A 14,688-nucleotide genomic window follows, 5' to 3' on the forward strand; every position below is an offset into this window, starting at 1 on the left:
CCATCGAATATGGTGGAGTCTGCAAAAGCAACCTAAAACTTCCACCTTGGGCTAAGACTTTGTTTTGGGTCTTTTAGAACTTCTCCTGTTGACAGTCTCTACGTCGAGGCAGATGAGCCATCTTTTGCACAGCGCAGTCTAAACTCTCCTTACAGTATATTACCAAAATATATTCTAACAAATCTAACCGTGCATATAGCTGTGTCTTCAATCCCCTCTATGAGGATTTATACGCCACGAAATCTTCTCTTGTTCCGCCTCCAGGAATAAAAATTAAACCTTTCCTTTTTGCTGATGGCAAAGAATATATCTCCTTCCCGTCTTCTTTCTTTTTCTCCTTGGCAATTGGTTAGGCCACAAGTTGGCATAACATTAACCACATTTAGAAAGTCAGAAACTAATTAATTGCAGTATAAACAAGAATTTAGTCAATTAAGAAAAAAATATAATACATATAAATCCTTATTTACAGATGGATCCAAGGATGGTGGCGCAGTTGCTTGTGCCACTGTCATTGGATCCAGGACACTATCTTCTCGATTGCCTGGTAATAGCTCTATTTTCACAGCAGAAGCAAAGCCATATTAACAGCCTTAAAATATATTAATAAACACCCTAAATATAAACACTATATCATATTTTCTGACTCTCTTTCGTGCCTTAAGGCTATTAAAAATCTTTCTTGTAAACATCCTGTTTCAATAGAAATTACAGAATTATACAATGATCTTGCTACTGGCCAATGCGACGTTGGGTCCATGCAGGAAGCAAATGGACTGTAAGTCCCCATGGTCCCTAGTATGGCGATCTACCTTCGGTTGTTGGCAATATATAGCCTGTTTTTATATTGTATTGTCTTCTATAGTTAAAAGTTTTTCATACTAGTTTTATATCTATATCTGTGATCCTCTAGTTATGCTACTGTCCGTCGTTGACAGGGTGTTATAACTTGACTTAAATTATTGCGACTTTGTTTATTATTCAAATCCTCGTCACGATATGGCTGCAATATTGCCGATGTGAAGGTAAATTTTAACTCACTCACTCACTCTAACCCGCATCTTTCACGAAACTTGACCATTGTCGCAGTGAAGAGAATGTTACTATCTCTGTTTTTATTGCTGTAGTCACTGTCTATGTTGTGTGCTTCCGTTTAATATGTATTCACAGTATTGCCACTGTAATACCTTTGTAGTGATTTGCATTAACCTGAACACTTAGTTCACTTTAGACGATGATTGTTGACTACGTCTCAATTCTTAGGTGTTGGGTTCACATCAAGTTCTTTTACAACTGATTCCCGGTTACCTTTTATTTCCGACCCGTGAAGATCCGGGGTAGAATAGGCCTTCAGCAACCCATGCTTGCTATGAAAGGCGACTATGCTTGTCGTAAAAGGCGACTAACGGGATCGGGTGGTCAGGCTCGCTGACTTGGTTGACATATGTCATCGGTTCCCGATTGCGCAGATTGATGCTCATGCTGTTGATCACGGGATTGTCTGCTCCAGACTCGATTATTTACAGATCGCCGCCATATAGCTGGAATATTGCTGAGTGCGGCGTAAAACTCAACTCACTCACTCACCTTTTATTTCCAACCTGGAAATCAACACATGACAATATACACACAGGCAGATGTAATTCTTGATATTCTTTTTACCGAACATGTCATAATAGTTATACAACAGTGAGGATACACGTATGAATATCTGAACAAAGAAGGTCTTCTAAATCCAATATGGCTGACATGACCTAAACCACCATGACCATCACAACATAATCTACATGCACTGTCTACTTCTACACAAACAAAGAAGCGGCATCTCATAGTTTCATGGTTTAACACATATATAACATTTAAAATGATTGTCAAACCTGAAATTGATGTATCTGCAAAGTCGACAATAAACCTCCAATACAAGGCCTTACACTGAAAATGTACACCAGTCGCACGCACGCACGCACAGATACACCGGAAATTGCACAAAGTAAAATTAAGCAATGTCCTTTTCCTATTACCTTACGAAAAGTATCCGAACCTACCAGTTCTTTGTGTTTTAAATAGTGTCAGATTGTCATGTATCACACAAATACAACCATAATGTTGAAACATCATATAAGTTTGTATTTTCAGACTTTAGGAGCAATTGCAACTTTCGCCACAAACTCGAATAAGGGAGAGTTGGGCCCCTTTTCAGGCCCTGCTTCATTGTGTAACCAGACTGGTAAGTAACTCTCATGGTGTGTACATACAGTGGTATTGGTGTCGTCACACATATGTCTGGCAGAGGAATATTTGTTGGTCAGACGTTTCTTGGCATCTATCCTCACAGCATCCCGTACGTATCCAAATCCGGAATGTTGAAACAATGATCTTCAATGATTCATTAATGACTCACGTTTCATTGGTTTAACGCCAAGATCAAGCATACGCTTCTTCCAACATCTCTCATAAATGATCAGTAGCACTCTTCATGAACGCTACCACGAAGCAAGTAGAATTTCAGGCCTAAAACCGCGTCCATTTTGCTTTTCCCTATTGCCAAAGTTAGTCGCCGGGGATAAAGCTTTTATTGTACAAGTTTCATGCCTTGAACTCAAAGTGTTTGACAATTAACTGCACCAATTTACAACTGGAATAGTGCAACGTTAAAGAGTAAGTGAACATTTTAAACCTCCCCTTTAAGGCCCGCAGGCGGGAAGAGATGAAATAGACCAAAGTGAGACGGACAATAAACAACACCTCATATCATAGGCCTGATCATGCGTGTGGGTTTTTTTATATTTGGAATACAGTTCACAAGTTTTAACTATTCAGTAGAACACAATACACAAGAGTGTCAGAGAACATGCCACCAAACTATGTTTTAATCTTGGCCCTCAGCAGGTGCTTCACAAAAGAAGCCCTTCAAACCAAGGCACATGACATCATCCCACTTGAATCCGTTTTGTGACCAGGCATAACTCAGGCAGTTATTTAAAGGCCACGGATCTGCCCCTTCCTCGCCCCAGTAGTCATTGACGATGGGAGTCCCATCAACCCACTTCCATTTTTCCTTATATAAGCCCGAGCTCCAGCCTCCGACCCAGATTGTCTTGAGGTTAGCTGTAAACAATCGATTGATAATGTTACCTGCGCACAACACAGAATACTCAATCGAGTGAGTGAGTTAAGATTTTTAGTCACATCGGCAATATTTCAATTAGTGAGAAATAGAGTTTCATTATAAAATCTGTCAGAAAAGAACAGCAAATCAACTAGGATCAAAGATAGATTTAAAAGCAGCAAGCATATAACATTAAAATTAGAATAGTATTAAGGACAATACAAATGAAACCGGATCAAAATAAAAACTTCACAATTCATTTTAAATGCAAAGATGAATTGTTATAGTAGACAGCTTTCGGGTATGATAACATTAATCTCCAAGTGTCGACTCAGGGAAAAGGTTACAACAGCATATTGAAGTAAATCCAAACATCGTGCACCCCACAATAGTGCTAAAACGTGTTTTTCACGTGTCACTGGTCATGTGATTTTATCATTTGCATCTGCATTCGATCGCACGTTCAAATCAACTGTAGAAAGTGAGTTAACTCTTTGAAACACTATTCAGGCAATTCTTATCCCCCGCCTCTCAAATGTGCAGCGTGAACCTGCCGTTGGCAGGCTTAAAGCGGAAACGTCGGTAAGTGACGTTGCAAGGACAGTGGGGTGCAGCCGTCGGACTGTTTATGATTTTCAGACTCGACTGCAACAAACTGGCACCACTGCTGATCGCCCTACTCCAGGTCGACCACGTGTGCCATCACAGGCGGAGGACCGTCAGATTGTGTCACGTCACCTCCGTAACCGTTTTTTAAAGGCTACAGGAACCAGAAATGAGCTGTTTAGGGGTCGTTTGTCGGCACAAACCATCCGAAACCGGCTGCAGACTGCTCACCTTCGTGTTCGCAGAACCATTTTGACGCCATTGCATCTACGTCAGCATCTGCTGGGGGCCCGATGACACCTCCGATGGACTCGGAGAGACTGGAGTCGTGTTGACTTCAGTGATGAATCAAGATTCACCCTCATATTCACTGATGGTAAGATGAGTGTGTGGAAGCGACGCCGTGAACGTTATGTTCAGTGTTGTGTACAGGAAGTTGACAGATTTGGGGTGCTGTCTGTGGCATTGCTCGTTACCGACTTCTGGTTATCCGTTGGAACCTTAATGTTGCAGGCTACCGCGACCAGGTGCTAGCCCCCGAAGCTATTCAATTCATGGCAGCAGGTGGTCCAGGTCTGTACTTACAATATGACAATGCCAGACCTCATACAGCCATCTTGACTTACCTGCAGAAGGCAGGAATAAACGATCTTGACTGGCCGTTAAGGTCACCTGATCTCAATCCAGTCGAGCGCATCTGGGATGCTCTTGGTAGACGCCTGCGCACTCTCAGGAATCAACCAAATTTACAGGATTGTGGTGCTGCTTTGCAGGAACAATGGTGTCGACTCACCAATAATTTGTGCACACGCATCAGACAGACCATAAGGGTGCGTTGCTTGGCAGTTGTGAACGCACGGGGTGGCCATACACGCTACTGAACGTTTGAAACATCATATTTAATTTTGTTGTGACTTGACACTTTGTTTACGCCTTTTATTGATATATTCTGTAACCACATGGAACCGATTTGTAGCATTCTCTTTATTCTCAATTCATCGACCCTAACAAATAAATCATAACCTCTGTACCACATTATTTAATATATGATTGTGAAGTTTCTAGTTTGACTCTGTCTAGATCACTAACAACTGAAGGTAGATCACCATAATAGAGACCTTGGGGACTTACAATACTTTTGCTACCTGCATGGACCCTCGCTGGATTTACATCTCCTCCCCTCAGCTGATGGCGATTCTACTCAGGTTTAACCATTACCCAACATAACAAATATACAATACTTTTATAATACGTTATCCCTCTTTGTAAAACATACATAGAACAATCGAGAGAGAGAGAGAGAGAGAGAGAGAGAGAGAGAGAGAGAGAGAGAGAGAGAGAGAGAGAGACAGAGACAGAGACAGAGAGAGAGAGAGAGAGAGTCAAAGTCAAGTGTTTGATATATATGTTATAAGATGCAAGGTAAATTGTTATTGTCGAGGGTTTGATCCGCTAAAATACGACGATAGGTCCACTACCAAGAGTAACACATTCCATTCTCTTGAGGGGCGTTTGGGTAGCCTAGTGTTTAAGGCGTTCGCTCGTCATGCCGAACACCGGGGTTCGATTCCCCACATGGGTACAATGTGTTAAGCCCATTTCTGGTGTTCCCGGCCGTGATATTGCTGGAATATTGCTAAAAGCGGCGTAAAACCAAACTCACTTACTCATTCTCTTGAGACTTTCTTTTTATATTTTTAAACAATAAATGTTGGGGGTTAGTGCTTGAGTGAGCTTACATAGTACGTCACAAGGGCAATATTTTAGCCATGTTGGGACAAGAAATTAATATGAATACTCAACATATGAATAAGATCGACAGAATAGTAACTGGAATATCACTGATACAAAATTTAATACTAGTTGATAGCTGTTAAAAGAAAACACTATTAATGAACAAGGTAATATAAACAGGGGCTATAGATTGCCAGTACCTAAAGGCAGAGCACCATGAGGACTAACAATACTTGTGTTATCGGGGTGGGTGGGTTGGTCTAGTCGGATTCGATTCCCCACATGGGTACAAGGCGTGAACTCCATTTCTGGTGTTCCCCGTCGTGACATTGCTGGAATGTTGCTAAAAGCGGCGTAAAACTAAACTCACTAACCCACACTTTGCTACCTGCATGGACTCCAGTTTGGTTTACACGATCCATTCAATCACTAGCAAACATTTATTAGTTTAGACCTAATTTAAAATTTAAAATAATGAAAATGCTGCATTTAAAGGTCTGGCATCCATATGAATACTTCATATGGTATGGAACTTAGACTCGTAGGAGGAAACCTATTTTATGTTACTTCAGCAAATTTCAATAAATATTCAAGTGGGGAATCGTAATGACCTCTCCAGATCTGGACTGACAACCCAAGTAGGTGTAACCAGTGGTTCGATTAACGTTTTGTAAATTGTTTACACCTACTTGGGTGTCTAACGTCTTTTTGCAATAGGCCTTGACTGTAACCTCTAACAGGTTTATAATCACTGTATGGGATAAAAAGTGGCGTTTTGCGCCTGATTACTAGCCCTTGTGTTGCTTATGTTTCCGATGTGGCTGGCCAACCAACGCGATGCCGTATTGGCCAGAAGCAAGGTAATTGTATAGTTTAATGAATTATTTGATGGGCATTTTAGAAGTTGAGGTGATGAAGAATGATGATTATTTTATGGATATACAACTTCTTTATTCTGTGAAAGGCGGCGTTTTGACATAGATTCAAATGTCGTTGTCAAGCAAGTGCATTAGAATCTATGTCGAAACGTTGCTTTTCACAGAATAAAGAAGTTGCAAATCCATAAAATTATCAACATTCTAATTCAGTGATGTCGAGTATTGCTGAATGCTGACATAAATTGTTTTAATAACTTGAAGACAGGACAGCGGTTCTGAAAGGCTTATGATTTCCTTATTTAGACCGTGTACGTCTTAAAATGGCCTTTTATTCGTTTGTAAAATGCTCTGAAAGGATTGAGATTTAATTTATATCTATTTGAAAAGGAGGATTGTTTGCTGAACATTTAGCATGCCCTGCTGGAATATGTGTGAGAAAATGAAACAGACTATTTAAATAGTTGAAAGTAAACTTCCAGCAGATACCAAGACAACTCACGCTTGTTCTTGGCAGCGGATACGAAGAGGCGGTGTTTTTCCACCGTGTCCGCCTTCATCAACATTCCCCAAGCCCTGCCACATGCCAGCTTGGCATCTTTCCAAACCGATGTACCGAATGTCCAGTCTTGGTAGCAAAAGTTTCCCTTGGCGTGGTATACATAAGGTACAACATGTCCCGAGGGACAACCATTGCCTTTAAAAAGAAACAGTCATATCAGAGAATGCCTATTGGTATTGTAGTGTTCTGTCATAAATACATCAGTTAAGCCTTAAGGCATTCCTTCATCCCGTTAGAATGGATTGCACTGTAGGATCTTTAGTGTTCTGATGCATCTTACAATGCCTGAAATCATACTGAATGTTTTTAAAAATGTGCATACTAAATCTCTTCCTTAATCGCCCTTCCTTGATTTTCCTTAAGTGAACATTAAATAAGGATTTCAGATCGGAAACAAGCACGTGCTCAGGCTTGGGAATTCAAGACAGCGTCCCTCAGGAACACACAAACTGCTACGTTAAACTATAATAGAAACGTTATACCGGCGTGTTATTGTAGTGTTTGTAATGTAGAATCGCAATCCGAATCATATTTCGTATTTGGGATGTGGTGTTTATAATGTAGAATCGCATTCCTTTTCGGATTCTGTATGTTGTATTGGCCCGATTTAAATACGCATAAGAATGTGCAGTCTGTACAATGATGTAGTAGGCTTAAATGCGAACTGGAGACAGTAACTTGAATGAGAAGTTGCACACAGTACAATAGGCGACGAGGTAAATGGACTGAACTATGGCTTCTATCAAATAGGACGACATGGCGGGTATTAAAGTTTTCAACTTTTCCGAGACAGCCAGTCTCGCACCAAAATGGCGGAGATATACTAAGCAGAAAAGAAACGTCAGTTTGGAATTTCCTTCGCAGAAACGGATAACTGTAAACTCATTTAATGTTTTGATTGTATATTTTTGACAACATCTCCACCTTTACCTGAGCAAAGACAGTCCTTCCCAAACTCAGAATGGAACCCAGGAAATGGTCTCAAAAACGCAACCTGATTCGGAGATGGTACTATGTTCTCCATGTTATTCATGCTGCACGTGCTGTTCACAAGTACCAGCCCTATAAAATGCACCCCAAGCCTGGTTGAAACATTCATATTACAACGTCAGCAGGATGCCCCTTCTCACGACAGCTCAGAGGAACCAGGCGCTAGAAAGACTTGATGCTGGCCACACTGCACAGGCCGTTGCCAATCACTTCCAGGTCAACGCTCGGACCATCGACAGGGTGCAGCAACGTTACCGGGCCACCAACACCACAAATGATCGCCCCCGTACTGGCAGACCAAGGGTGACCACAAGACGACAAGACCACCATGTTGTGCGATAGCATGTACAGAATCCCTTCATGCAGGCATCCGAAACAGCACGCCAGACAGACCAATCAGTACGGATACAGTACGCCGACGTCTTAACAGCGGGAACCTCCATTGCCGTAGACCCTACCGTGAACCTATCCTCACCCCTCGTCATCGACGTGGACGTCTACAGTTTGCCCTACAACACCAAAGCTGGCGATACAGGCAATGGAGAACTTTTCTGTTCACAGATAAGAGTCAACTGCAGATGGCAAGACAAGAATATGGCGACGACGTCGCCAGCGTTACTCAGACCAATGTGTCATGGAAAGAGACTCATGGGGAGGTGCAAGCATCATGGTATGGGGTGGAATATGCCTTAACCAGAGAGTGGGTCCTGTGGTGTTCCAGAACCTTGGTCAAGGGAAAGGAGGCGGCATCACAGCGATGCGCTACATCGACCAAGCTCTCAGACCCCACGTCATACCACATTTCGCACGTCACCGGAACAGCATTTTCCAGCATGATAACGCCAGAGCCCATACGGCCAGAGCTACACGGGACTTCCAACAGCAGAACGGTGTCAACATTAAGCAGTGACCAGCCCTTAGTCCTGATTTAAACCCAGTTGAACATCTTTGGGATGAAATTGTCAGTTTAATCAGGACTAAGGGCTTACCACTGCATAATGTGGCCAGCACAGCCGATTTATTGCGTCAGGCCTTTCTCAGAGTGTAGTTCAAGGTGCCAATGGCCTTCATCAATCGATTGGTGCACTCCATGCATAGACGCTGTGCTGCAGTTATTGCCGCTCGTGGTGGTCACACTAGATACTGAAGTCAAGAGTCCGAATGGACTGCAACCGTTCACGTAATGTCTTGGAACTGTGCTGAGTTATTCATTGATATGTCAAGATATTGTAAACAAAAATGTGTTTGATCCGCTTGTTACGTCGATATCTGTAATGATTTGATCACAGTGCCGATCTAATTTTGAATTCGTACTGACATTTTGTTTTGCTGCTGAGTATAGTTGCGTGCATTCGAACTATCTCCAGACGGAAAGGGGGTCAAGAAAGAAGAGCAGAAAAAAGCACTGTTACTTCATATGGCTGGACTAGAAGTGCAAGACATATTCTACACGTTAGTGCCGACAGGTGACGGTGACGCTTACGAGAAAACGAAGTCTGACTTAAACGAATATTTCCAACCAAGTGTGAATATGCCATATGAGAGGCACATTTTTCGTGCCATATGTCAGACGGATGAGATTGTTTCTCAATTCATAACTTGTCTGCGACAGCAAGCTGGCGGACATATTGGAGCTGTTGACGAAAGAATTCGATACCAAGTAATTAAAAAAATGTTCCTTTCACAGGTTGAAGATGAAGTTACTGGGAAAAAGGGGGTGATTTAACTTTGGACATTTCGGTGTCGACTGAGCGCTAGAGGAGTCAGAAATGCAAGCAAAACTATTGAAGGTCCAAGTGTAGTGAATGCTATGAGGAGATCTAAACGAGAAGACAGCCGAAAGTCTGGGAACAAGGGAAACTTAAATGTGAAGAAAAACAGGAGTGATTTACCTTGTTACAAATGTGGTAATACGGGACACTGGTCTAAAGATGAGAGTTGCACTCAAGAGGAGGTGTAACCGATGCAAGTTAGTGGGGCATAATGTGTAAGACTAAATTACAAACAGGGAGAAAAAGAACAGAACATGGCAAAGTAAGACAAGTAACAGATGAGACACCCAAGAAAGAGAAGGAAGATTCTAAGAACAAAGATTTTGTATTTGGAATTGATACGCATGCTAAGGAAATGCATGATGGGACAATTGCAGTCACTGTTGGGGGTGTATCTTCATAGATGTTGATCTACAGTGTTGTTTTCTTTGTTACATTGTTACATCCAGTGTATATATACTTCCCCCTTCTTCATGTTCCATTAGTGCTTGACAATGGTACAAGAATCTGTATCGAAACGTCGCACTCACGAATAAAAAAGAAGTTGTTATCCATAAAATTTGTTCTATATAGACCTGTCAAAGTGAGGAAAGTTGTTTCACCACGCGTTGGGTCCTTGGGAGAGACTGACAGTTCTACTCCAGTATTCAAAACATAAACCTCAATCTTATAATTGTTTTGCATCAGTGTGAGACAGTTAAATAATTGGGTGTATATCCATGCATATCTAATCTTTGAAGTTTGTATTAAACTGAATGCAGAATGTATCATGTTTTAGTTGTTTTTAACATTCACCAAACCTCAAATATGAAATAACAAACACGAAAACTAACATTTAAACTTTATTATATTGTTACAATTAATTGAAAATGGCAAAATACCCAATTGAGTGTGAGTGAGATGGGTACAATTTATTTGGTTACTCAAAGGAAAATTAGGATACCCAATTGAGATGAGTGAGTGAGTGAGTTAATATTTAACGTCACATCGGCAATATCTCAGCAATATCGTGACGAAAACAATTTATACAATATAAAGAGAAAACATTTTGAAGATTAAAACCTGTCGACGATGGACAGTAAACATACTAGAGAATCACAGATATGAATAAAACTAGTGCGAAAAAGCTAAAACATTTCAATTAAAGAGGACAATACAGTATAAAACACGGGCTATAGATCGCCAACAACTGAAGGTAGATCACCATACTAAGCAACTTACATTACTTGTGCTACCTGCATGGACCCTAGCTCAATTTACACCATCCCTTCAGCCGCTGGCGATTGTAGGAAAATGTAGCCGGAAGTTAAAAAAACAAAGATACTACGTTTAAGATATGGTAAATTTACATTTTACTTTGAAAGTTTTGGGACTTACGTACCATCTCAGGAGGACAATAATTTTACAGTACTTTAACCCCTTTGAGGGTACAGCCACTAACAATCCAAGTTACTAATCTAAATTACCAATATTTAAAATATATCTATTTACAAAACGCATTATTCAGAATTCATCAAACAAATCAGTTTCTTTTAAAAAACGAATAATTAAATGATAATTAACATTTGTAGAAAGATCCTTCAGTGTTTTTACATTGAAATATTTGTCCCTTATGATGGAGAATTCAACACAGCCAAGCAGGACATGCTTGATCGTGGTTCTCTCATCACAAGGGATACAAAACGGAGGATCTTCACCTTTTAAAAGGTATTTGTGAGTATAACGCGAATGGCCAATGCGACATCGTCGCATAATGACCTCCTCAAATCTGGACTGACAACCCAAGTAGGTGTAACCAGTATAAGGTTTTATTTCATGTAATTTGTTAATACCTACTTGGGTGTCCCACTTCTTCTGCATCAGATCACGGATGTAAGTTCTAATGCTAGCTTTGTAATCAGAGTATGGAAAAAGAAGTGGTGTCACAGATTTTGTGAGTGCTGCCTTGGCAGCAAGATCAGCCATTGTATTCCCAGAAATGCCAACGTGGCTGGGTAACCAACGAAAGACCCAATTGAGATGAACACAAGCGAGTACATCACCCAGTGACCCAAAAAGTTATCTGTAGCTCTGTGCCAGTATATCATTACAATAGCATTATAGTGTTCTGTGTCTATCGTTACAAGAAAAACAATTCTGATATTTTAAGAGTGTCAATGCAAAGAAAAGTTACATTATTTGTTTACTTTGACCTTAACCTCTGTATGTTTGAAAATATCAGGATATTTATTAAAACTAATGTTTATTTGTCTATCTAGTATTAATGTGCAAAATATTGGTTCAGTTATCCTTAGTTTAATGGCACACCGATCGACTGTTTGAAATCACCCACCCTGTTATTAACGTCTTTTGGTGAAATCAATTCAGCAGGCTAGGAGTTCCCTGTGTAGACTGAATAATTGACGCACTGCCTTGAACTGATATCAACTTTCAGCTTCACAAAGGCCAATGGGCAGAATAATGTAAAGTATTTAATTTGACTGAAGAATGTTACTTTTGTGGGTACACTTCTCAGTACGTTTCTGGGTGAGTGATTGAGTGAGTGAGTTGACACTTAAAGTCGCTTTAGCAATATTTCTGCAACATCGTGACTAAAAACAGTTCGTACGTAAATACTTTATAACGTTACATTATAAGATATGTCGCCATAGGACAGCAAACCAACTAGTATATCATAGTTAGAGATTGAAAGTAACATGTAACTTGAAACATAAGCTATTTAGGATATTACAACATAAAAGGAGATACAGATCATCAACAACTGAGGGCGGATCACCCTACCAAAGACAATGGTGACTTTCAGTACATTTGGTACCTGCAAGGACCCGAGCTTGATTTACACCATCCCTTCAGCCACTCGCGCAGTACGTTTCTGTCCAAGGGGATATACTTGGTTATCAATTCAAACTGAAGGCTGTCAAATATATCTTTATTCCCATTTAGTGTTGATATTGCCAAGTAAAAGCCATTCACAATCTCCTGGGATTAAATATATCGTCATGAACCATACAATACGATACAATCTTGTTTACGGTTAGGCGCGGTGGGGTAGCCAAGTGGTTAAAGCGTTCGCTCGTTACGCCAAAGACCCAGGTTCGATTCCATACATGGGTACATGTGTGGAGCACATTTCTGGTGTCCCCCGTCGTGATATTGCTAAAATATTGCTAAAAGCGGCGTAAAACTAAACTCACAAACTTTTAAGGTTAGGTGGTGCCCAGTTTCAAGCAAAACATTGATTACACAACAGTCTCGTTTCCTACTGACTGGGTTCCGTCTTATTGCGCAACTTACTCTCGAAATTCTGGACTGGTTATTGTACTAAGTCATTCAACTGGATATGTGAATATTAATCAATATTATTTGATACATCTAATCACCTGTATATTGCAACACTATGCTCCTTCTAATCCAGTGATCAACATCTCCATACACGCACACGCACACGCACGCACACACACACACACACAAACAAACACTTCGTCCCATCTCACCTCGTATAATGAGGGTAAATATAATCAATGCATTTGGTATATATGGATGCACAGTTTTCCGAGCTACAAAGGCAAGAGCTACTTCCTTAGATAATGATTTAATCGATGCCAACTGATTAAGACTGGTCTCCTATCTAGTCTGAAAGCCAAAGACATACATCGTGAAACTAATCGGGTAAAAAAGCAGGTATGAAAATATCAAAGTAACGTATAACATCACCAACGGTAAGAGACTTCAGAGATAAAAACAAGGCGACTTTTCTTGATTCAGAGATCGCAAATGCATAAAATGTGAGACAGACAGTACATTCGTTCTTACCAGATATATCAAGACTTTGGTGAGTTAATAGCTTACATTTGTGACTCGATTGTATTGTTTTGGAAATGAGCATTGTCATTTATTGTAACCATGTGTATTGTTGATTCAATATATTATTGAATATCATAGACTTGTCTGGTTTAAAGGGGACTCACAAGATTTGTGTCACGGTAATTTCTAATCCGTAACTTAACACATGACACAGGAGACATTTAGCATCATTATTTTTAGCATTACAAAAACGTTTTGTAATATTTTGTACTCTGAAACGATTGAAATTTGTTTCAAATAGAAGTAATGACCTGTATTTTTGGTTCTTCACATCAGTGATATACAATTCTTCAATAAATACAGTTTTAATGGATGAATAAAAACAAAGATTTTTTATCTAATAATACAGAATATATGTATTTCAATAATTTTATACATTCAACACCATTATTATTATAGTCTCTATCTGACTGACGCAAACTCACGTACAACATTGACAGTACACGTTCTTTTTCTCATTTCTGACTGTTTCCCTTAGTTACAATTAGAACAACAAGTTGATAAAACTTGTTATAGATATCGAAAACTATATGCCTTCATATAGATATCGAAAACTATGTTATTTTACATTAAATGTAATTCAGCGTAAACGCCCTAATTGGGCAACTCACATAAATAACTTGGTCATAGGCTTGGCCATGTCTGGCTTTATCAAGGTGTTGGAAATGTAGATTATTGATCATTGGACTTTTTATTAAAAACAACAACATATCCGTGTTCATTAACTCATTAAGGCCGAGAGACGCACATATGGGGCAAATTAATCAGCTCCTCACAGCGAGTGACGTGTTTATGGGGCAGGTAATTGGCAGTTTCTCACAGCGAGAGCCACATATATCCGTCGACAGAAAGCACCTCTTATTCAGCGAGAGACGCACATATGTGTCGTACTTTTAAAAATCGCTCTGTACCTATTATTTCAACCAATTTAGTAGGGCTGAGCAAATATTAGCCTTTCTTACGAGAGATGCTACCTTTAGTGTCTATCAGAAGAAGTATTTAAATTGTTTTGATAGCAATTGCTAATCATTATCATAGGCTCATACAGCATTTGGCAAATGAACACATGTCGGCGAGAAAGGGGATTATGATGTGTTTACAGGGGTAAGTGTCTGGTACTCTTCATTGGGAATAGATAATAAAATAATTCTTATGCACATTGATTGAATTAGATGT

At 40.0% G+C, this 14,688-nt stretch overlaps 1 long non-coding RNA gene across 2 annotated transcripts; it reads left to right on the forward strand.

Moving 5' to 3' along the window:
- The first annotated feature begins 513 nt into the window (after positions 1-513).
- Positions 514-10,415, forward strand: LOC124266990. Of its 2 annotated transcripts, XR_006895921.1 has the most exons (3): positions 514-547; positions 2,137-2,227; positions 3,749-4,206. It is a non-coding gene; the product is annotated as an uncharacterized LOC124266990 (long non-coding RNA). The 2 variants fall into 2 exon arrangements; XR_006895920.1 differs by lacking the exons at positions 514-547; positions 3,749-4,206 and adding an exon at positions 9,564-10,415.
- The last annotated feature ends 4,273 nt before the right edge of the window (positions 10,416-14,688 follow it).

Source organism: Haliotis rubra, unplaced genomic scaffold (genome assembly GCF_003918875.1).
Source record: "Haliotis rubra isolate DU_JTF1 unplaced genomic scaffold, ASM391887v1 Scf1291, whole genome shotgun sequence".
In the NCBI taxonomy this organism is placed as follows: Eukaryota; Metazoa; Mollusca; class Gastropoda; order Lepetellida; family Haliotidae; genus Haliotis; species Haliotis rubra.